Raw genomic sequence first — 24,447 nt, 5'->3', positions numbered from 1 at the left:
CGTCTGGATCTTGGTGATGTTGTTGTCCCTTGCACATATGAATCCTCCTGTAGTTCCTCCCCTTCATGTTGTCCCACCCCCTGACTCCGAATAGTGTTTAGCGTGTGCTCCAGCATGTAAATGACTGGAATCGTCATGCTGATAATGGCATTGTCAGAGCTAAACATATTCGTCGCCATGTCGAAACTGTGCAGAAGGGTGCATAGGTCCTTGATCTGAGACCACTCCATCAGGGTGATCTGCCCCACCTCTGCATCTCGTTGGCCCAGGCTATACGTCATGACGTATTGCACCAGGGCTCTGCGGTGCTGCCACAGTCGCTGTAACATGTGGAGAGTTGAATTCCAGCGTGTCGCCACATCGCATTTCAGGCGATGAACCGGCAGGCCGAAAGACTTCTGGAGCGATGCAAGTCGCTCAGCTGCGGCGCTTGAACGCCGGAAGTGAGCAGACAGTTTTCGTGCCCTGTTCAGAAGGCCATCTAGGCCGGGATAGTGTGTTAAAAATTGCTGCACGACAAGGTTCAACACGTGAGCCATACAAGGTACGTGTGTCACCTTGCCCAGGCGAAGGGCCGCACCCAGGTTTGCAGCATTGTCGCACACGGCCTTACCAGGCTACAGGTTGAGTGGAGACAACCATTTATTAAACTCGGACCGCAGAGCTGACCACAACTCCTCAGCTGTGTGACTCTTATTACCAAGACATGTCAAGCTAAAGACCGCCTGATGCCGTTGCGCTCGGCTGCCAGCATAGTAATGAGTCGTGCGTGATTCCTTCTGCGCAGTGAGAACGCTGGTGGCCTGACCAGGCAGGCTTGGGGCGGAGGTGGAGGACCCAGATGAGGTGGAGGATGCAGAAGCTGTGGCGGAACTTGGACAGACAGAGGATTGACACACAAGTCGTGGGGACGGCAAGACTTGTGCAGCAGACCCTTCACCATCTATCACCATAGTTACCCAGTGCCCAGTCAGCGACATGTAACGTCCCTGTCCATGCTTACTGGTCCAAGTATCGGTGGTGAAATGCACCCGTTCACACACAGAGTTTCTCAAGGAAGCGGTGATGTTGTGTGCGACATGCTGGTGTAGCGCGGGCACACCTTTCTTAGAGAAGTAGTGGCGACTAGGCATCTGGTACTGGGGCACAGCGACAGACATAAGGTCTCTAAAATCCTGTGTGTCCACTAGGCGGAAAGGCAGCATTTCGGTAGCCAACAGATTACAGAGGGATAGAGTCAACCTCTTAGCTTTGTCATGGGTCGGAGGAAGTGGCCTTTTATTTGACCACATCTGAGGGACAGAGATCTGGCTGCTGTGTGTAGACGGTGTTGAGTAGGGTGTCCCTGGAAAAATGCAGGTTTGTGAGGAAAGTGCAGGCGGAGACATGATGTTGCCTTCATCCAACGTTGGTGCTATCGATGTCTGAGAGAGCTGTACACACTCACTTGTTTCCCCTTCCAAACCAACTGACGACCTTACAAGCAAACTGCCTGTTGCGGTTACAGTGGTGGAAGTTTTGCGTGGAAAAACAGGTGTGACAGCTGTCCCCACAGTCCTAGAAGATGAAGAGCGCGCGGATGCACTGGAAGGGGCGGGCGGTGGATGGTTCGCTCCGCTAGCCGGCATTGCAGCACGGTGAGCTTCCCACCGGGACTTATGATATTTATTCATGTGACGATTCATGGAAGAAGTTGTCAAACTGCTGAGGTTTTGACCTCTACTAACAGAATCATGACAAATGTTACATATCACATGAGTTGGGCGATCTTTTTCGATGTGAAAAAAGGCCCAGGCTAGGCAAGGCTTAGAGGCCATGCGACCTGTTGATCCACCCCGAATAATGCTCATAGGCAGAGTGGTGGCTGAGGATGCAGTTGTAGACGTGCTACCAGTGCTCCGACTCTGTCCAGGAAGGCGCAAGGTAACTTCGTCGTCGGTTGCATCCTCCTCCACCGCCTCTGTTGACCTCCTCGAGTGCCTGACTGGGGGTTGACAGTAGGTGGGATCTAGAACGTCATCATCAATTGTTGTGTTTGCACTCCCCTCCCCCTCAGACCGAGCCTCTTCTTGCCCTGACCGAATATTTAAGTTGTCATCCCAATCGGGTATCTGCGTCTCATCTTCATCAGTATGTTCCTCATTGTCTATAACCACAGGTGTTACAGTTTGTGACAAAGGGTCAACATTATGCTCAGAAACTTGGTCCTCACGGCCTGAATCTGAGTCACAAAGGTTCTGGGCATCACTGCAGACCATTTCCTGTTCTGTACTCACTGTAGCTTGGGAGCAGACCTCTGATTCCCAGGCTATAGTGTGACTGAACAGCTCTGCAGACTCAGCCATCTCAGTTCCACCATACTGTGCAGGGCTGATGGAGACTTCAGAGCTGGGAGAAATCAAGTGTGATTGGGATGACAACTCAGAGGAATGGTGTTTTTTGGATGCGGTACTTGAAGTGGCTGAGAGGGCACTTGTTGGACCACTTGAGATCCATTCAAGCATTTTCCTTTTTTGCCCATCATCTACCTTTGTTCCTCTTGTTCGTGTCCGTAAAAAAGGGAGCACATCGGATTGTCCACAATAAGTAGTAGACATCTTACTTTTGCTAGTAGATGGTCTATCTTCAGCAGATGATAATGGAGCTTTGCCACCTTCCCCACTGACAAAACATTTTTTGCCTTTTCCACCACGCCTCTTCCCCTTTCCACCAGCATCTGTCATTTTGCCACTCATGTTGATTGCGACAAGATTGTGGACTGAAAATGTGGTAGTAAAAATTGAGAGGTGGTGAAGATTGCAGTGGTGGTCTAGCTTTATTAACAGCAGAATAATAAAGAATAAATATCCCTGACAATGTAACTTAGTTATAATTCGTTGGAGTGTGCAACGCAGGCAGACGTGCTGCAAATGTCTTGGCACTAGTGGGACTATAGCAAAGTCCAATAGCCACGTATAGGATGCCACTAGGTACACTGAGTGTTTGCTAGTATAATGGCTGAGTTTAAAAAACTTGGAGTGTGCAATGCAGGCAGATGTGCTCTGCTAATGTCTTTGCACTAGTGGGACTATAGCAAAGTCCAATAGCCACGTATAGGATGCCACTAGGTACACTGAGTGTTTGCTAGTAAAATTGCTTAGTTTAAAAAACTTGGAGTGTGCAATGCAGGCAGATGTGCTCTGCAAATGTCTTGGCCCTAGTGGGACTATAGCAAAGTCCAATAGCCACGTATAGGATGCCACTAGGTACACTGAGTGTGTGCTAGTATAATGGCTTCGTTATAATTAGTTGGAGTGTGCAACGCAGGCAGATGCGCTCTGCAAATGTCTTGGCACTAGTGGGACTATAGCAAAGTCCAATAGCCACGTATAGGATGCCACTAGGTACACTGAGTGTTTGCTAGTATAATGGCTTCGTTATAATTAGTTGGAGTGTGCAACGCAGGCAGATGCGCTCTGCAAATGTCTTGGCACTAGTGGGACTATAGCAAAGTCCAATAGCCACGTATAGGATGCCACTAGGTACACTGTGTGTTTGCTAGTATAATGGCTGAGTTTAAAAAACTTGGAGTGTGCAATGCAGGCAGATGTGCTCTGCTAATGTCTTTGCACTAGTGGGACTATAGCAAAGTCCAATAGCCACGTATAGGATGCCACTAGGTACACTGAGTGTTTGCTAGTAAAATTGCTTAGTTTAAAAAACTTGGAGTGTGCAATGCAGGCAGATGTGCTCTGCAAATGTCTTGGCCCTAGTGGGACTATAGCAAAGTCCAATAGCCACGTATAGGATGCCACTAGGTACACTGAGTGTGTGCTAGTATAATGGCTTCGTTATAATTAGTTGGAGTGTGCAACGCAGGCAGATGCGCTCTGCAAATGTCTTGGCACTAGTGGGACTATAGCAAAGTCCAATAGCCACGTATAGGATGCCACTAGGTACACTGAGTGTTTGCTAGTAAAATTGCTTAGTTTAAAAAACTTGGAGTGTGCAATGCAGGCAGATGTGCTCTGCAAATGTCTTGGCCCTAGTGGGACTATAGCAAAGTCCAATAGCCACGTATAGGATGCCACTAGGTACACTGAGTGTGTGCTAGTATATTGGCTTCGTTATAATTAGTTGGAGTGTGCAACGCAGGCAGATGCGCTCTGCAAATGTCTTGGCACTAGTGGGACTATAGCAAAGTCCAATAGCCACGTATAGGATGCCACTAGGTACACTGAGTGTTTGCTAGTATAATGGCTTCGTTATAATTTGTTGGAGTGTGCAACGCAGGCAGATGCGCTCTGCAAATGTCTTGGCACTAGTGGGACTATAGCAAAGTCCAATAGCCACGTATAGGATGCCACTAGGTACACTGAGTGTTTGCTAGTATAATGGCTGAGTTTAAAAAACTTGGAGTGTGCAATGCAGGCAGATGTGCTCTGCTAATGTCTTTGCACTAGTGGGACTATAGCAAAGTCCAATAGCCACGTATAGGATGCCACTAGGTACACTGAGTGTTTGCTAGTAAAATTGCTTAGTTTAAAAAACTTGGAGTGTGCAATGCAGGCAGATGTGCTCTGCAAATGTCTTGGCCCTAGTGGGACTATAGCAAAGTCCAATAGCCACGTATAGGATGCCACTAGGTACACTGAGTGTGTGCTAGTATAATGGCTTCGTTATAATTAGTTGGAGTGTGCAACGCAGGCAGATGCGCTCTGCAAATGTCTTGGCACTAGTGGGACTATAGCAAAGTCCAATAGCCACGTATAGGATGCCACTAGGTACACTGAGTGTTTGCTAGTATAATGGCTTCGTTATAATTTGTTGTAGTGTGCAACGCAGGCAGATGCGCTCTGCAAATGTCTTGGCACTAGTGGGACTATAGCAAAGTCCAATAGCCACGTATAGGATGCCACTAGGTACACTGAGTGTGTGCTAGTATAATGGCTTCGTTATAATTAGTTGGAGTGTGCAACGCAGGCAGATGCGCTCTGCAAATGTCTTGGCACTAGTGGGACTATAGCAAAGTCCAATAGCCACGTATAGGATGCCACTAGGTACACTGAGTGTTTGCTAGTATAATGGCTTCGTTATAATTAGTTGTAGTGTGCAACGCAGGCAGATGCGCTCTGCAAATGTCTTGGCACTAGTGGGACTATAGCAAAGTCCAATAGCCACGTATAGGATGCCACTAGGTACACTGAGTGTTTGCTAGTATAATGGCTTCGTTATAATTTGTTGGAGTGTGCAACGCAGGCAGATGCGCTCTGCAAATGTCTTGGCACTAGTGGGACTATAGCAAAGTCCAATAGCCACGTATAGGATGCCACTAGGTACACTGAGTGTTTGCTAGTATAATGGCTGAGTTTAAAAAACTTGGAGTGTGCAATGCAGGCAGATGTGCTCTGCTAATGTCTTTGCACTAGTGGGACTATAGCAAAGTCCAATAGCCACGTATAGGATGCCACTAGGTACACTGAGTGTTTGCTAGTAAAATTGCTTAGTTTAAAAAACTTGGAGTGTGCAATGCAGGCAGATGTGCTCTGCAAATGTCTTGGCCCTAGTGGGACTATAGCAAAGTCCAATAGCCACGTATAGGATGCCACTAGGTACACTGAGTGTGTGCTAGTATAATGGCTTCATTATAATTAGTTGGAGTGTGCAACGCAGGCAGATGCGCTCTGCAAATGTCTTGGCACTAGTGGGACTATAGCAAAGTCCAATAGCCACGTATAGGATGCCACTAGGTACACTGAGTGTTTGCTAGTATAATGGCTTCGTTATAATTTGTTGGAGTGTGCAACGCAGGCAGATGCGCTCTGCAAATGTCTTGGCACTAGTGGGACTATAGCAAAGTCCAATAGCCACGTATAGGATGCCACTAGGTACACTGAGTGTTTGCTAGTATAATGGCTGAGTTTAAAAAACTTGGAGTGTGCAATGCAGGCAGATGTGCTCTGCTAATGTCTTTGCACTAGTGGGACTATAGCAAAGTCCAATAGCCACGTATAGGATGCCACTAGGTACACTGAGTGTTTGCTAGTAAAATTGCTTAGTTTAAAAAACTTGGAGTGTGCAATGCAGGCAGATGTGCTCTGCAAATGTCTTGGCCCTAGTGGGACTATAGCAAAGTCCAATAGCCACGTATAGGATGCCACTAGGTACACTGAGTGTGTGCTAGTATAATGGCTTCGTTATAATTAGTTGGAGTGTGCAACGCAGGCAGATGCGCTCTGCAAATGTCTTGGCACTAGTGGGACTATAGCAAAGTCCAATAGCCACGTATAGGATGCCACTAGGTACACTGAGTGTTTGCTAGTATAATGGCTTCGTTATAATTTGTTGGAGTGTGCAACGCAGGCAGATGCGCTCTGCAAATGTCTTGGCACTAGTGGGACTATAGCAAAGTCCAATAGCCACGTATAGGATGCCACTAGGTACACTGAGTGTGTGCTAGTATAATGGCTTCGTTATAATTAGTTGGAGTGTGCAACGCAGGCAGATGCGCTCTGCAAATGTCTTGGCACTAGTGGGACTATAGCAAAGTCCAATAGCCACGTATAGGATGCCACTAGGTACACTGAGTGTTTGCTAGTATAATGGCTTCGTTATAATTAGTTGTAGTGTGCAACGCAGGCAGATGCGCTCTGCAAATGTCTTGGCACTAGTGGGACTATAGCAAAGTCCAATAGCCACGTATAGGATGCCACTAGGTACACTGAGTGTTTGCTAGTATAATGGCTTCGTTATAATTTGTTGGAGTGTGCAACGCAGGCAGATGCACTCTGCAAATGTCTTGGCACTAGTGGGACTATAGCAAAGTCCAATAGCCACGTATAGGATGCCACTAGGTACACTGAGTGTTTGCTAGTATAATGGCTGAGTTTAAAAAACTTGGAGTGTGCAATGCAGGCAGATGTGCTCTGCAAATGTCTTGGCCCTAGTGGGACTATAGCAAAGTCCAATAGCCACGTATAGGATGCCACTAGGTACACTGAGTGTGTGCTAGTATAATGGCTTCGTTATAATTAGTTGGAGTGTGCAACGCAGGCAGATGCGCTCTGCAAATGTCTTGGCACTAGTGGGACTATAGCAAAGTCCAATAGCCACGTATAGGATGCCACTAGGTACACTGAGTGTTTGCTAGTATAATGGCTTCGTTATAATTTGTTGGAGTGTGCAACGCAGGCAGATGCGCTCTGCAAATGTCTTGGCACTAGTGGGACTATAGCAAAGTCCAATAGCCACGTATAGGATGCCACTAGGTACACTGAGTGTTTGCTAGTATAATGGCTGAGTTTAAAAAACTTGGAGTGTGCAATGCAGGCAGATGTGCTCTGCTAATGTCTTTGCACTAGTGGGACTATAGCAAAGTCCAATAGCCACGTATAGGATGCCACTAGGTACACTGAGTGTTTGCTAGTAAAATTGCTTAGTTTAAAAAACTTGGAGTGTGCAATGCAGGCAGATGTGCTCTGCAAATGTCTTGGCCCTAGTGGGACTATAGCAAAGTCCAATAGCCACGTATAGGATGCCACTAGGTACACTGAGTGTGTGCTAGTATAATGGCTTCGTTATAATTAGTTGGAGTGTGCAACGCAGGCAGATGCGCTCTGCAAATGTCTTGGCACTAGTGGGACTATAGCAAAGTCCAATAGCCACGTATAGGATGCCACTAGGTACACTGAGTGTTTGCTAGTATAATGGCTTAGTTAGAATGAGTTGGAGTGTGCAGAGGACAAGAGGGTACAGTGGCAGGATTGTGGTGCTCTGGGTAGAGGAATGGAAGCCTGCCTTTCTATTCCCTCCTAATGGTGAAATGCAGGGAGGAAATCCCTGACCTGGGCTACACAGACGCTGTTGCTGTTTGCAGGACCTGTCACCTATGGCTCTCTGACCCTGCCGGTACGAGCCCTTAAAAGGACTGCTAGAATGTGCTCTCCCTAAGCTGTCTAACGCTGTGTATGCAGCGCATACAGCTGTATCGGCGATAGGACAAAGGACGGAACTGCGACAGTGATGTCTGACACCAAAGACGCAGAAGGCAGATAATGGCGATCGTGAAGAAAATGTCCGGTTTTATAATGCAGGGACATGTGACATGCAGATCCTATCACACATGCCGTTGCTTCTCTGCCTCAAAGTCCACTTAGGTGTGTGTGTGTCTGTGATTGGCTGACATGCTGGCCAGCCCCACAAGACGCGCGCGCTTAGGGAAGGAAGACAAGAAAAAAAAAAAAAAAAATGGCGATCGCCATTATAGAAACAGCAGTGATCTGAAGGCGCTGTTCACGCACACTATACACTGAAATGTGATAATAGTTTGATTCACAGAGTGACTTACACTATTACAGCAGAAACCAAGCTAAGATTTAGCTGTTTTTTGGCTGCTAGAACCGTTCTCGAACGTTTCTAGAACTATCGAGCTTTTGCAAAAAGCTCGAGTTCTAGTTCGATCTAGAACATGCCCCAAAATCACTCGAGCCTAGAACTGGAGAACCACGAACCACGAACCGCGCTCAACTCTATTCAGGACACGGACGGGCACTCTTCCCTTGCGGACGTCTGCCACCCCTCTGACTATCAGGACTCCAGGCCTACTGTCTGAATACACCGGTTCTACCAAGGCCTGGTAATCCTGACCCTTGAGGCCTATTGCTGCCCGACACCATATCAACATTTCACTTCTTGGGGGTATTGCAATGGGGAGGGGGTCACTTACCCTCACACTGCCAATTTCTCCTCCGGCCAGCTCTACCTGCTGCCTCCTCATCAGGGCTCTGATCTCCCTCTGTAGGGCACGCTGCTGCCCGGAGCTGGCAGTTTCAGACGCCTGTTGCAACAAAATTATCACTTCGTCAATACAATTTTCTATCACATTTGTACCAATGGTTAGCAGTGGGTCAGATTCTTTGCGATCAATATCTACAATTATCATCCCCTGACATGGCAATTCTACCCGCCCCACTTTAATCGTTACTTGTTTATACCCAATTTGAGGCAAGGGCTGACCATTACTGGCCACAATTGTTAAATCATCATCTGGGCCATGGTCAATGTCTGAATCAGCCCAATATCTTTTGTACAGTTTATAAGGGATGGTTGTTACCTGGGACCCCGTATCCAGGAGGGCATTCAAAGGGATCCCATCCAGCAAAATAGGAAGGACCGGGCGTCCTCCCACATACTTGCTGCGACTGGGGGTTGAGCCGGGCTTCCTTACACCTGGGGGTCGGCTCCTGGCCCCAGGCTCGGCCCATTTAAAGGACAGTGTCTTGCAATATGGCCCACCTGACTGCAGCGGCGGCAGATCGGTTGTCCCGTTGAATCATACCGGTCTGTGTCTTTTCCTCGGGTCAGCGGAATCCTCCTCTGTCGCATCCATGGGACGTCATCTGGGCTGGAGGCCAACTCGATTCTTGCAGGTGATGGGGTCACTTGTAGAGACTGCACGGTCTTGGCAAGGGCAGCTACAGTCTTGGTCAGCTCCTGGACTTGCTGTCTGAGCTCTGCAGCGGGATCCTTATCCAGGGACTGCGCCTCAGCCCCTGCAGCGGCTCGTGTTGCAGGCACCACCCCGGGGTACGTGATAGCAAGAGGCCGGAGGGGTACTGGGTCATTCGGTGTAGATTCCCTCAGTACCCGGATGGCCTGGTCCTTAAACTTTGCAAAGTCCAGAGCAGGGTTCTGCAGGACCATGATACGCAGCTGGGTCCTGTGGGCATCTGACAGGAGCCCTTCTATGAACTGCTCAGTTAGGAGTTTGTCTTCTTCACGTACACTCTCTGGGTCCACCTGTTTAATTGCTTTCAGGGCCTCCTGCAAGTTTAAGGCATAGTCCCTTATGCTGTCTGTGGCCCGTTGTTTGCACCCAAAGAATCTCATCTTTCTTTCTGCTGCGGTGCGGGTGTCGAAAGTACTCTTAAACTTGGCCAGTATCTGGGTTGCTGTCCCTTTATCTGTATCAGGCCAGGACTTCACTTCACGCTGGGCCGCGCCGGCTAGCTGCCCCATTAATATGCCCACCTTCTGGCTCTCAGTCAGCGGATACACCCGGAACAAGCTGTGCAGCCTTTCTCTGAAGTCGCTCAGGGTATGTGACTCCCCGGAGTACTGCGGCAGCCATTCTGCTCCCAGGATGTACGGCATTATGATCGGCATTACCGGCGCTACCACGGGGGCTGGGGCGACGGCGACTGGGATTACATCGGCCGGTGCTGCTGCGTCTTGAACTACTACAGCCACCGGCTCTCCCTCGGTGTCAGACATCTTCCTCCCCCTTAGTGAACCTTACCAGGCTCAGCTTTCTTTTTACAATCTCTTCTGGGTAGCGCGGGGTTAACGACCCTCCGCTCTGATGGCGCGCTCCCTTCGCACTCTTTTTCGGGCACGCCCCCCTTCTTCCTGCACTAAGCGAAGCTAATGGCGGCGGTAGTCTTCAAACAGTAAACACACAGTCTATTCAAAGGCGCACAGTACCCGGTGGGCGTCGGGCACGAAATCCTGTTCACAGCGCCAAAATTGACTCGCCCACCCCAGGGCTATGGGACACCCGGTGCCGGGCCGGACTAGTCCGGGGGTCGTCAGTGGTGGCGGGGCCTGGCTCCGTGGCCCTGGTGGGTGTCAGTTTAAATATGGCTGGTGACTTGGGGTTTGAATAAAGTTTGTGTTCGTGACGCCACCTGTGGTATGCGGCTATTAAGCCGCCGCTGCTGTATGGGGCCTTCGGGGCTGTTGAAATGGCAGCTAGGATGGTCCTGCTCCCCACAGGTGGAGCGGTACCCCGGGGCAACAGTTGGTGTTCATGAGAGTCTATGGTGTGAATAACACGGTGCAGAGCCGACAGGCAGTGAAAGAAACAGGCACAAACAGTAGTCTCTTTACCTTCTCCTCTTTTACTCGGCAGCAGTTTAGTCCAGGGAGACCGTCACAGATGGTAAAGATGGTCCGGCCGGCCTGGAAGTGCCTGGGGGTGATCTTTGGCCAGTTGAGTATGAGGCCTACTCCCTAATCTTTCTTTTCTTTACTATTATAGGACCCTGCACTCTGAATTTAGAAAAAGGCCCTCCTGCTGCTGGGACCAGTGGTTCATCCCTTTCTCTGTGTGGTAGACTGCGCAGGCCCTCTCTGGTGCTTCTCTGCTGGAGTCCACACCGGGCCCTTGGGATGCAGCTGTACCTTCAGATTGCTTCTGGGCCAGGGGGATTGCAGCTCTCCTGCCCTCCGGATTCGGCTACCAGGGAAGGATTTTATACCCTGGCAACCACAGACTCCGATGTCCGAGTCTCTTCTGTGCATCTCTGCACTTCCTGCTTCACTGGGCCAAGCTATTTCAGCTCTAGGCCCCAGTTCCACAAGGCAGCACACTCTGCGTCTGCTCTCTTTGCTTCATTTCTACAGACTGAACACTACTTCCTCCCTCAGGTCAGACTTAAGGAATGCTCCCTGGAATTCCAGGTTCAGAGCTCCCCCTGCTGGCCGGAGGGAGAACTGCGTTGGATGTTAAACTTACTGGCCAATAGATCTCCCAATTACCTCCAGGCTCAGCATTAACCCTTTGGGAGGGCAATGCTGTTGTGGCGACCAGGTCCTGGGGCGCCACATATACGCTCCATACACAGTGCTGGACACCTTGGGGATAGCACTTTCTATCAGTCCTTTTAAGGGCTCATACCGGCAGGGTCAGAGCCATAGGTGACAGAGTTTAAAACAGAGTTTAACAGCTACACAAGATGACAGCGTCTGTGTAGCTAAGGTCAGGGATTTCCTCGCTGCATTTCCCCATTAGGAGGGATAGAAAGGCAGGCTTCCTTTCCTCTACCCAGAGACCCACAACCCTGCCACTGTACCCTCCTGCCCTTTGCACACTCCAACTCATTGTTACTAAGCCATTATACTAGCAAACACTAAGTGAACTTAGTGGCATCCTAAACATGGCTATTGGACTTCTGTATAGTCCCACTAGTGCAAAGATATTTGCAGCACATCTGCCTGCATTGCACATTGAAACTCATTGTAACTAAGCCATTATGTTAGCAAACACTGAGTGAACCTAGTGGCATCCTAAACGTGGCTATTGGACTTCTGTATAGTCCCACTAGTGCAAAGATATTTGCAGCACGTCTGCTTGCATTGCACACTCAAACTCATTATAACTAAGCCATTAAACTAGCAAACACTGAGTGAACTTAGTGGCATCCTAAACGTGGCTATTGGACTTCTGTATAGTCCCACTAGTGCAAAGATATGTGCAGCACGTCTGCCTGCATTGCACACTCCAACTCTTTATAACTAAGCCATTATACTAGCAAACACTGAGTGAACTTAGTGGCATCCTAAACGTGGCTATTGGACTTCTGTATAGTCCCACTAGTGCAAAGATATTTGCAGCACGTCTGCCTGCAGTGCACACTCCAACTCATTGTAACTAAGCCATTATACTAGCAAACACTGAGTGAACCTAGTGGCATCCTAAACGTGGCTATTGGACTTCTGTATAGTCCCACTAGTGCAAAGATATTTGCAGCACGTCTGCCTGCATTGCACACTCAAACTCATTGTTACTAAGCCATTATACTAGCAATTAATGCTGCAAGTTTAAGGGCCGTAGTTGCATTGTCAGGGATATTTATTCTTTATTATTCTGCTGTTAATAAAGCTAGACCACCGCTGCAATCTACACCACCTCTCAATTTTTACTACCACATTTTCAGTGCACAATCTTGTCGCAATCAACATGAGTGGCAAAATGACAGATGCTGGAGGAAAGGGGAAGAGGCGTGGTGGAAAAGGAAAAAAAAGGGTTTGTCCGTGGGGAAGGTGGCAAAGCTCCATTAACATCTGCTGAAGATAGACCATCACCAGCAAAAGTAAGATGTCTACTACTTACCGTGGACAATCTGATGTGCTCCCTTTTTTACGGACACAAACAACAGGAACAAAGGTAGATGATGGCCAAAAAAGGAAAATGTTTGAATGGATCTCAAGTGGTCCAACAAGTGCCCTCTCAGCCACCTCAAGTACCGCATCCAAAAAACACCAGTCCTATGAGTTGTCATCCCAATCACACTTGCTTTCTCCCAGCTCTGAAGTCCCCATCAGCCCTGCACAGTATGGTGGAACTGAGATGGCTGAATCTGCAGAGCTGTTCAGTCACACTATAGCCTGGGAATCAGAGGTCTGCTCCCAAGCTACAGTGAGTACAGACCAGGAAATGGTCTGCAGTGATGCCCAGAACCTTTGTGACTCTGATTCAGGCCATGAGGACCAAGTTTCTGAGCATAATGTTGACCCTTTGTCACAAACTGTAACACCTGTGGTTATAGACAATGAGGAACATACTGATGACGATGAGACGCAGATACCAGATTGGGATGACAACTTAAATATTCGGTCAGTGCAAGAAGAGGCTCGGTCTGAGGGTGAGGGGAGTGCAAACACAACAATTGATGATGAAGTTCTTGATCCCACCTACTGTCAACCCACAGTCAGGCACTCGAGGAGGTCAACAGAGGTGGTGGAGGAGGATGCAACCGACGACGAAGTTACCTTGCGACTTCCTGGACAGAGTCGGAGCACTGGTAGCACGTCTACAACTGCATCATCAGCCACCACTCTGCCTCTGAGCACTAGTCGGGGGGGCTCAGCAGGTCGCATGCCCTCTAAGCCTTGCCTAGCCTGGTCCTTTTTTGACATAGAAAAAGATCGCCCAAATTATGTGATGTGTAAAATTTGTCGTGATTCTGTTAGTAGAGGTCAAAAGCTCAGCAGTTTGACAACTTCTTCCATGAATCGTCACATGAATAAATATCATAGGTCCCAGTTGGAAGCTCACCATGCTGCAATGCGGCCTAGCAGAGCGAACCATCCACGGCCTGCCCCTTCCAGTGCATCCGCGCACTCTTCATCTTCTAGGACTGTGGGGACAGCTGTCACGCCTGGTTTTCTACGCACAACTTCCACCACTGTAACCGCAACAGGCAGTTTGCTTGGTAGGTCGTCAGTTGGTTTGGAAGGGGAAACAAGTGCGTGTGTACAGCTCTCTCAGACATCGATAGCACCAACGTTGGATGAAGGCAACATCATGTCTACGCCTGCACTTTCCTCACAAACCTGCATTTTTCCAGGGACACCCTACTCAACACTGTCTACACACAGCAGCCAGATCTCTGTCCCTCAGATGTGGACAAATAAAAGGCCATTTCCTGCGACCCATGACAAAGCTAAGAGGTTGACTTTATCCCTCTGTAAGCTCTTGGCTACGGAAATGCTGCCTTTCCGCCTGGTGGACACACAGGATTTTAGAGACCTTATGTCTGTCGCTGTGCCCCAGTACCAGATGCCCAGTCGCCACTACTTCTCTAAGAAAGGTGTGCCCGCGCTACACCAGCATGTCGCACACAACATCACCGCTTCCTTGAGAAACTCTGTGTGTGAACGGGTGCATTTCACCACCGATACTTGGACCATTAAGCATGGACAGGGACGTTACATGTCGCTGACTGGGCACTGGGTAACTATGGTGAAATATGGTGAAGGGTCTGCTACACAAGTCTTGCCATCCCCACGACTTGTGTGTCAATCCTCTGTCTGTCCAAGTTCCGCCACTGCTTCTGCCTCCTCCACCTCATCTGTGTCCTCCAACGCCGCCCCAAGCCTGCGTTCTCACTGCGCAGAAGGAATCACGCACCCATCATTGCTATGCTGGCAGCAGAGCGCAAAGGCATCAGGCGGTCTTTAGCTTGACATGTCTTGGGAATAAGAGTCACATAGCTGAGGAGTTGTGGTCAGCTCTGCGGTCCGAGATTAATAAATGGTTGTCTCCACTCAACCTGCAGCCTAGTAAGGCCGTGTGCGACAATGCTGCAAACCTGGGTGCGGCCCTTCGCCTGGGCAAGGTGACACACGTGCCTTGTATGGCTCACGTGTTGAACCTTGTTGTCCAGCAATTTTTAACACACTATCCCGGCCTAGATGGCCTTCTGACCAGGGCACGAAAACTGTCTGCTCACTTCCGCTGTTCAATCGCCGCAGCTGAGCGACTTGCATCGCTCCAGAAGTCTTTCGGCCTGCCGGTTCATCGCCTGAAATGCGATGTGGCGACACGCTGGAATTTGACTCTCCACATGTTACAGCGATTGTGGCAACACCGCCGAGCCCTGGTGCAATACGTCATGACGTATAGCCTGGGCCAACGAGATGCAGAGGTGGGGCAGATCACCCTGATGGAGTGGTCTCAGATCAAGGACCTATGCACCCTTCTGCACAGTTTCGACATGGCGACGAATATGTTTAGCGCTGACAATGCCATTATCAGCATGACAATTCCAGTCATTTACATGCTGGAGCACACGCTAAACACTATTCGGAGTCAGGGTGTGGGACAACAGGAAGGGGAGGAACTACAGGAGGATTCATATGCGCAAGGGACAACAACATCACCAAGGTCCAGACGTTCATCATCACCAACGCGGCAGGCATGGGACCATGGGGGACAGGGATCAACAAGGGCGCATGGTTGCAGGCGAAATGTTGAGGAAGGTGCAGGAGAACATGAAGAAATGGAGGACGAACTGTCCATGGACATGGAAGACTCAGCGAATGAGGGAGACCTTGGTCAAATTTCAGTTGAAAGAGGTTGGGGGGAGATGTCAGAGGAAGAAAGAACGGTTAGCACCTCTATGCCACAAACACAGCGTGGACTTGGTCCGCATGGCTGCGCAAGACACATGAGTGCCTTCTTGTTGCACTACCTCCAACATGACCCTCGTATTGTCAAAATTAGAAGTGATGATGACTACTGGCTTGCCACACTATTAGATCCCCGGTACAAGTCCAAATTTTGTGCCATAATTCCAGCTATAGAAAGGGACGCACGTATGCAGGAGTATCAGCAGAAGCTGTTACTCGATCTTAGCTCGGCTTTTCCACCAAACAACCGTGCAGGTGCAGGGAGTGAATCTCCCAGTTGTAACTTGACAAACATGGGACGGTCTCGTCATCTCCAACAGTCTACCCGTACCAGTAGCACCTTATCTGGTGCTGGTAACAGCAATTTTATTGAATCTTTTCATAATTTTTTTTAGACCCTCCTTTGCAAGGCCACCAGAGACAACAAGTCTGACACATAGTCAACGGCTGGAGAGGATGATACAGGAGTATCTCCAAATGAACATCGATGCCATGACTTTGCAAATGGAGCCTTGCTCATTTTGGGCTTCAAATCTTGAAAAATGGCCAGAGCTCTCCAGTTACGCCTTGGAGATTTTGTCGTGTCCAGCTGCCAGCGTTGTCTCTGAACGTGTCTTCAGTGCTGCTGGGTGTGTGCTGACAGATAAGCGCACGCGTCTGTCCAGTGACAATGTGGACAGACTAACGTTCATCAAAATGAACAAGTCATGGATCCACAAGGAATTTACTACCCCTGTGTCATCCTGGGGAGAGTAAATGCTTGTGGATTTGGAATGTGCTTGATGCAAATCAAAACATCCTGTTTGCAACTAGGGCACAAGTGCTGCCACTGATGGGGTGTCTGTGGGGCACAATTTTTGGAAAACAGGGAGACTCTGCTTGGAGTAACCCTTACTTACAGTGTTTTTAAAAATGATCCAAGATGAACAGAGCTGGGATCAGGAAAGACTTTTACCTACCCCGGTGTCATCCTGGGGACGGTTAAGAATAGCGTATTTTTGAATGTGCTTGATGCAAATCTAGCTGTGAAGTGTACAACTGGGGCATAGCTGAAAACACTGAAGGGGTGGGTGTGTGTGTGGCCCAATTTTTGGAAAAAAAGGAGACTCCGCTTGGAGTAACCCTTACTTACAGTGTTTTTAAAAATGATCCAAGATGAACAGAGCTGGGATCAGCAAAGACTTTGCTACCTACCCCGGTGTCATCCTGGGGACGGTTAAGAATGGCGTATTTTTGAATGTGCTTGATGCAAATCTAGCTGTGAAGTGTACAACTAGGGCACAAGTGCTGCCACTGAATCGGTGGGTGTGTGTGGGGCACAATTTTTGGAAAAAAGGGACACTCCGCTTGGAGTAATCCTTGCTTACATTGTTTTAAAAAATGATCCAAGATGCATATAGCTGGGATCAGGAAAGACTTTGCTACCTACCCCGGTGTCATCCTGGGGATGGTTAAGTATGGCGTATTTTTGAATGTGCTTGATGCAAATCTAGCTGTGAAGTGTACAACTGGGGCACAAGTGCTGCCACTGAAGGGGTGGGTGTGTGGCCCAATTTTTAGAAAAAAGGGAGACTCCGCTTGGAGTCACCTTGCGGTGTTTTACATGATTTTAGAAGGGCGTGCCATGCCTATATCTGTGTCTCCTCCTCTTTTTCCTTGTCGAGCTCTTTTGTTTTCGCATGAGTATATGTCCTTGTCACTTTCCCATGTGTTTGTGTTGTGTTGTGAGTTGTTTGTCACCTTTTGGACACCTTTGAGGGTGTTTTCTAGGTGTTTTTATGTGTTTGTGATTGCCTGCCATTGTTTCCTATGCAGTTCGAGTTCGGTTTGTCGAACGTTCGACGAACCGAACTCGAACGGGACCTCCGTTCGGCGAACCGACCTCGAGCCAAACCGCGACCGGTTCGCTCATCTCTAGTCTGAACATGAGCATGCATGTACCTAGAAACACATGCACGCTCCTGTCAGAAGTGTGTGCGGCTGTGCTGCAATGTTAGACTAGTGCGGATCTGACATTACATCACACAGCACAGCCTGCCACTGTCTGAACATGAGTGTGCATGTACCTGGACACACATGCACGCTCCTGTCAGATGTGTGCGGTTGATGCAATGTCAGACTCGTGCGGGTCTGACAACACACGGCACAGCCTGCCACTGTCTGAACATAAGCGTGCATGTACCTAGAAACACATGCACGCTCCTGTCAGATGTGTGCGGGTCTGACATGACATCACACGGCACAACCTGCCACTGTCTGAACATGAGCGTGCATGTACCTAGAAACACATGCACCCTCCTGTCAGATGTGTGTGCGGCTGTGCTGCGTTGTCACACTTGTGGGAGTCCCTCCCTGTAACTGCTGCCTAAGATAAACCGCATGCGTTTTTTTTTTAAATTTAAAGAAATAATTAAAAAAAAAAACGACATGCGGTCCCCCCCAATTTTCATTCCCAGCCATGATATCGCCAGCTGGGGGCTGGTATATCCTCAGCCCACAGCCGCCCAGTATAGCCGCATCTATTAGATGTGGCCATTCCGGGGCGATATCGGCTCATCTTGATTCCCCTAGTGCGGTGGCAATCAAGGTAATAGCAGGGGTTAATAACAGCGCACGGCTGTTACTAAACCCCAGGTTTGTGATCGCACGGGCATCTGTGAGACACCCGCATCAAAAAGCTGTAAATGACAGTAAATAAACAAGACACAGAGAAATCCTTTATTTGGAATAAAGTACAAATGCAGACTCCTCCTTCACCACTTTATTACCCCAACACCCTGCAGCTCCAGCATAATCCACATGAGATCCAGCTCTGCTACATGCCCGCTCTGAGTGCAGCCTATAACTGAGCCGCGATAAGCGATGACTGCACGGCAGAGACTGTCACAGGCTGGGGGCGCGTCAGCCAGAACCAATCACAGCTGAGAGAACGGCCGGTGGGCGGGGAAAACACGGAAAGCTGTGTGATTGCGTGCACAGCACAGGAAGTGAAAGCGCGACCCGGAAGCAGTGTGCCTCCATGACAGAGTCTCGGTAAATATGAAACGCTCATTTATTTATTGGGTTTTTTTTTTCATTTTTATTAATTGCCAATTCCGGATCGTGCAGCCAGAATCCCGCGGCCGGGTCCGGCCCGGGAATAGCGCTGAAACCGCGCGGATCCGGACGTTTACAGTCCGGGTCCGCTCAACACTAGTGATGAGTCAATAGCAAAAGTCTGGACCAGAACAGATAACTCGTTCACCTTTAACCTTGAGGAGCAAGCAAACTGTTCATCGATTATGTTTTCCCCCAGATTCACAATATGGAGAAATAACTGAATAGGGACGTCCCGATCCCTTATTTTAACCCTGGCAGGTATAAGACAACTGAGACCCCGTGGTGGAGAAAATATGTAGCCCCAAAGTGGAATCCCCCAATCCACCAGGGTCTAAAGGTTTTTCAAACTGCTGATTTCTCTTAGACACTGAGGGGCAGATGCAATTAAAGTGTCCCTTTTTACTACAATAAAAACTGACTCCACCCCTTTTATGAGTAGGGGAATTTTTCCCCTCATGAGATGTCCCTTCAAGCTGCATGGGATAATGTGCCACCCCCATGGAAGCAGCCGAGCTGCTCGGATCCGGGTTCGCTGTGGCTCGAGGGTCTCCGGACCGGTGGTCATGCGGCAACTCAAATGAAGGGGGGGTATTTACAGGGGAGTTGATATATATATAGTTCGTGATGCCACCCGTGGCGTACGGTAATTTGGGAAGTACCACCGCTGCCGTTAGGAGTACCCGGGGTGATAGAGTGGGGCAGCAAGGTGTCGTAGTCCTCCACGGGTAGGGGGATGCCCCGAAACTCGGTGAGGGGGATGCCGTGGGATGCAGGGGTCACTTTCATACTCAGTCAATAAGTGGACGCTGACAACCAGGTAAACCAACTCTCTGGATGCCGCTGCTGCTGATAGGAGCTCGTCTGGGTCCCGTCCCCAAAGGTGTTGCCTGGTGATTCATGACGTGCCTCCTGGCATTAAGTTTGACTTCAACGTGGTGGCCCAGTAGTGTGGAACTTGATGGGCCCCGCTCCCCACTATGGCTAAGTGTGGGAGCTTGCTCTCAGGGCTAACGGTTGGGATTTTCTGGACCATTTTGGATTGGAAAGCCACCGCTCCCGACCTCCTCTCACTCTCACTCTTCACAACTCACTGACTACACTCCTCACCTCCCCTCCCTGACCCCCCAGGTGGGCGACACTATTCCACTCAAGCCGTCCACTGGTGTGCCTGGTGGGTGTGGTGCAGGGTGTATCTAGGATTTGACTTGCTGTTGGAGGCAACACCATTTAGTTAGGGACCAAGAACCATGAGGGACTTGGAATACCACGCAGAAGGACAGTTTGCGCAATATCCTGTGATGACCTGGTAGTGCAGGGGCATCATATTTCCCCTCGGTTAAACGTAGCTCATCCTTGAGCTACAGTTCACCCAGAGGTTTATTTTCATAACTGCAAGAAAAGAAAGGATAACATTTTATTTACAACTTACATCCCACATTAGGGAGGCACATCACTTAAACGTTGCTTTAGCATTTAGAGTTCATCCTTTTAACCATGGAACACTACCGGTTATGCTAGTAGCGGAGGCTCAACCTACTCTGTTGCAGCCTCTTCCTGCGACAGTCCAGTCCCAACGTCCCAGATCCCATTAACCCGCCACCCAAACAACTTGACCCGCTGCATTCCTTTTTGTGCATCCGTGACCAGGTTAAGGTCCCGCGTGTTGAAAAGACAACTCTGGTAGGCACAGGAGGTGCAACTTTGTACAATGAGCACAAGTCTGTGCTGGCCACAACCAGTCCCGTGGCCATGGTCCATATTTGCTACTAAAATATATGCATAAGAAACGGAGCCCATGCACCCGGTGCAAACATTATATTAACTTTTCTTAATCTGGTGAGATTCTCTGTTGACTAAACCCAGTATGATTATTCAGTATATATATATATATATATATATATATACAATTATATAATTTTTTTTTTTTATAAACATTACTATTTATGCAAGGAAAATAACAAACTATGAAAAACTAAAAAGGAAAGCACAGATTTTCTAACATTCCTAACTTTAATTGGCCGGGTTCTGCAGCCATACCTCTTTACGACTATGCACCACGGGCGCCGGCAAGAACCCCTCTTCAGGCTTCACCTGGTTGGTGACATACAGGGCATACCAGCCCCGCTCTGCACAATGCTGGGTGTACGTAGCCTTATCCTCCGGCTCCAGATTCCACCCGGGGTGTCCCCTGGGGAGGTGTGGTGCCACATAACGCCGGGAGACAAACACCCCAGCTGTGAGACCCGCTTCCTGGATGAACCCCCATTCTTGATCGGGATCAAAACGATCTACAAGGCCCTCAGACTCGGGAAGCAGCATTTCTCACCTGGTCCTTCTCTTTTTGGGTACGGGTGACAATCTCCCATCGTCGCCGGTCTCGTGTTATCATCTCCTGTTGTAGCTTACGCTGGTGTCATTCCCAGTAGGGGGCGTCAGCGTCCGGCCTCGCCTCCCTTGCTGGCATGGGTTGTAGGTGTACTCCTGCAGCTCCAGCAGCCACCAGGATGCTGCCTGGCGGCGGAACTGGCAGCTCCTCAGGTTCTGCCTCCACGATGATAGGAAAAAGGACCGACTGCTCCACAGCCGGGGGTGCAGAGTTCGGGTGCTTTGTATCAAAGTACGGGCCTGGTGATGAGGCCGGGTCTGGTCGGGCCGGTGCCAGGGTGACCGCTGTCATGACCTGGTCGGGTGACGGTGCCGAGAGCTCGGCAGCTTGCTCCTTGTAAATTGGGGCTGAAGGTTTCACTGCCGTAGTTGGGATTGGCAGCTCGGCGTCTGCCGAAGACGGGGGTGATAGTGGTGAAGTGCTTGCCATGAGTAGGGGCGGACCGGATCCAACAGCCGCATTGGCTAGATTAGGGAAATCATCTGGGACTGGGTAACCGCTTACCCGCTCCTCACGTGGGATTTCAATCTCACGGGCTCACACCGCCACTGCCAGGCTCCTCATCTCTTCCCTCCAGTGGTCCAGTATGAAGAGCAATTGCATCCTCATCCTCCTGCAAAGCTGCTCCATCTCTTGCTCAATCCAGGTCGCGGTCCCAGGAGCAGTGACCAGTCTTGCGCAGCTGCCATCTTTCCTCTGCGGGGTCCAGGAACGTTATGGCAGAGTCCTGGCATCCCTGCTTCTCTTCCGCTGCTACATGCCGTCACGCCCCCTCTGTTTTTGCCCACCGCTCACTGCTGTGCTGTGGCCTTCTGGGAACTTCCGGTTCCGGGCTGACTCTCAGGATGAAGGGCGGGGCTCCTACTTTGCACACTTTTGGTCGAGAAGACGGCGTTTTGGCACCAAAGATGGTGGAAAATGGCGGAAATGGTGGGAAACGGGACTCTTGACTCGCGGTTTGGATTTTCAAGGCGCATGTCACCCAAGTAAGTAGGTCCTGCTTGTATCTTGTTCGTGACACCAGGAATTTGAGGTGTGCCGCCTCCATGGAAGCAGCCGAGCTGATCGGATTGATGTTTGCTGTGGCTCGAGGGTCTCTGGACCCGGGGTTGTGCGGCAACTGAAATGAGGGGGGGGGTTCTTACAGGGGAGTTGAGATATATATATATAGTTCATGACGGTAATTTGGGAAATACCGCCGCTGCGTTGGGAGTACCTGGGGTGATGGAGTGAGGCAGCAAGGTGTCGTAGCCCTACACAGGTAGGGGGATGCCCCGGGACTCGGTGCGGGGGTTGCCGTTGGATGCAGGGGTCACTTTCGTACTCACTCAGTCAATAAGTGGATGCTGACATCCGGGAAAACCAACTCTCTGGGTGCTGCTGCTGCTGAGGGGAGCTCGTCCACGTCCCGTCCCCAAAGATGTTGCCTGGGGATTCGGGACCTGCCTCTTATAATTAAGTTTGACTTCAGCGTGGTGGCCCAGTAGTGTGGAACTTGCTGGGCACTGCTCCCCACTATGGCTAAGTGTGGGAGCTTGCTCTCAGGGCTCACGCTTGGGATTTTCTGGACCATTTTGGATTGGAAAGTCCTTTCCCCCTTGTTGTGCTAAAGCCCCAATTCTGGAGCAGGTGAGAGCAGATCATAAAGGCTCCTTTCTCCTCAGGTGAATTGTGATGTTGCCTGAAGCTACTCCCCGACCTAGGGTCCGTGTACCCCATCGTGCCTTTGGTCCCAGACCGGTGATGGTGCTAGGCTTCCGGCTGTCCTCCTCGACAAGTCCAGGCACCTTGCTACAATCCCCTGCGACCGGAGGTCTGACGTCTCTAGGCCCAGACCACCGTCTGCAACCTAGACAGCTTCTCTAGGAGCCACCGCTCCCGACCTCCTCTCACTCTCCCTCTTCTCAACTCAATGACTACACTCCTCACCTCCCCTCCCTGACCCCCCTGGTGGGCGACTCTATTCCATTCAAGCCGTCCACTGGTGTGCCTGGTGGGTGTGGTGCAGGGTGTATCTAGAATTTGATTTGCTGTTGGAGGCAACACCATTTAGCTAGGGACCCAGAACCATGAGGGACTTGGAATACCATGCAGGACAGCTTTTGCAATGCCCTGGGACGACCTGATAGTCCAGGTGCATTACACTAAGACGAAGCCTTGGAAGGTAAAGTAAGTACAGTAACCCCCTCCCATAGTCTTAGTATTATAAGACCTCAATCAGAAATTGTGATCAATACGGATTACAAGAGACATGCACACTCAAGAGAAGGTGGAGTTTCATACATTTCCAATGCCTCCTTTACCCTCTCAGACACATCCTGAAAAAAACTGTTTTTTTAGTGCAGGGACATTCCACTGAGTGTCCATGGACCAGTGCCGGAATTCAGCTCAAAAATACTCTGCCGGTCAATTCCCCTGGTACACTAAGCAAAATATATAATTTCAAAGTCATTGTAGATAAGACCGAGTGCGGAGACAGGTGACTCAGAAGGGAAATAAAAATACCCAAGCTTGTGAATTCCTACTCAAGACCGAGACCACAATTTCCACCCGCTACGCTTCACTATCAGAGATGTGGGGACAAAGACGAAAATATCATTCCTCCATCATAAAAAGGCAAGGAGTAGCTGTGAGTGGTCTTCCGCAACATATGATCCAAAAGGTAACCAGCAGGCTAGCATAAATTAACTCCTGCAACTGTGACGACTAATAAGCACACAGCTGGTCGACTCCCAAGCCTGCCTGTACAACTCAGAAGCACCAGACAAAGAAAAGATCGTGTGTGTCATTCAAGACAGATAGTCCTGTAGTTTCTGGCTGTAGAAGGTCGCATCGTTTGGCTACACAAGCTGCGCTCTGACTTTCCTTTTTCCCCGCTTTGAGTTTCTCTCTTTCTCCTTAGGACCTTGCAGATTTCCTCACCTTTTCAGCTATTAGTCTTCAGCACTTAATTTTGTGTCTTTAAATACCCTCATTGTCACTTACTCTATGCTGGTGATAGGTCTAATACCTTTAACAAGTCTTCAGTGGAAGCAGTCAGCTTGTATTTAACTGAAGGCACTTTGTTGTTGTTGCAGTTCCTCTCCCTGAGTTATCTGGACTGAAGTTATTCATTTACTTTTCCCTATCATTTTTACCTGCATGTTCTTTAGCACATGAGGATGATTAGGTGATCATCCCATCTGTTCCCTACCTAGTGCATATTCATGGTAAGGTTGGCACATACAGTGCCTACAAGTAGTATTCAACCCCCTGCAGATTTAGCAGGTTTGATAAGATGCAAATAAGTT

The sequence above is a fragment of the Anomaloglossus baeobatrachus genome, chromosome 3, assembly GCF_048569485.1.
Source record: "Anomaloglossus baeobatrachus isolate aAnoBae1 chromosome 3, aAnoBae1.hap1, whole genome shotgun sequence".
In the NCBI taxonomy this organism is placed as follows: Eukaryota; Metazoa; Chordata; class Amphibia; order Anura; family Aromobatidae; genus Anomaloglossus; species Anomaloglossus baeobatrachus.
This window is presented reverse-complemented; position numbering follows the sequence as displayed.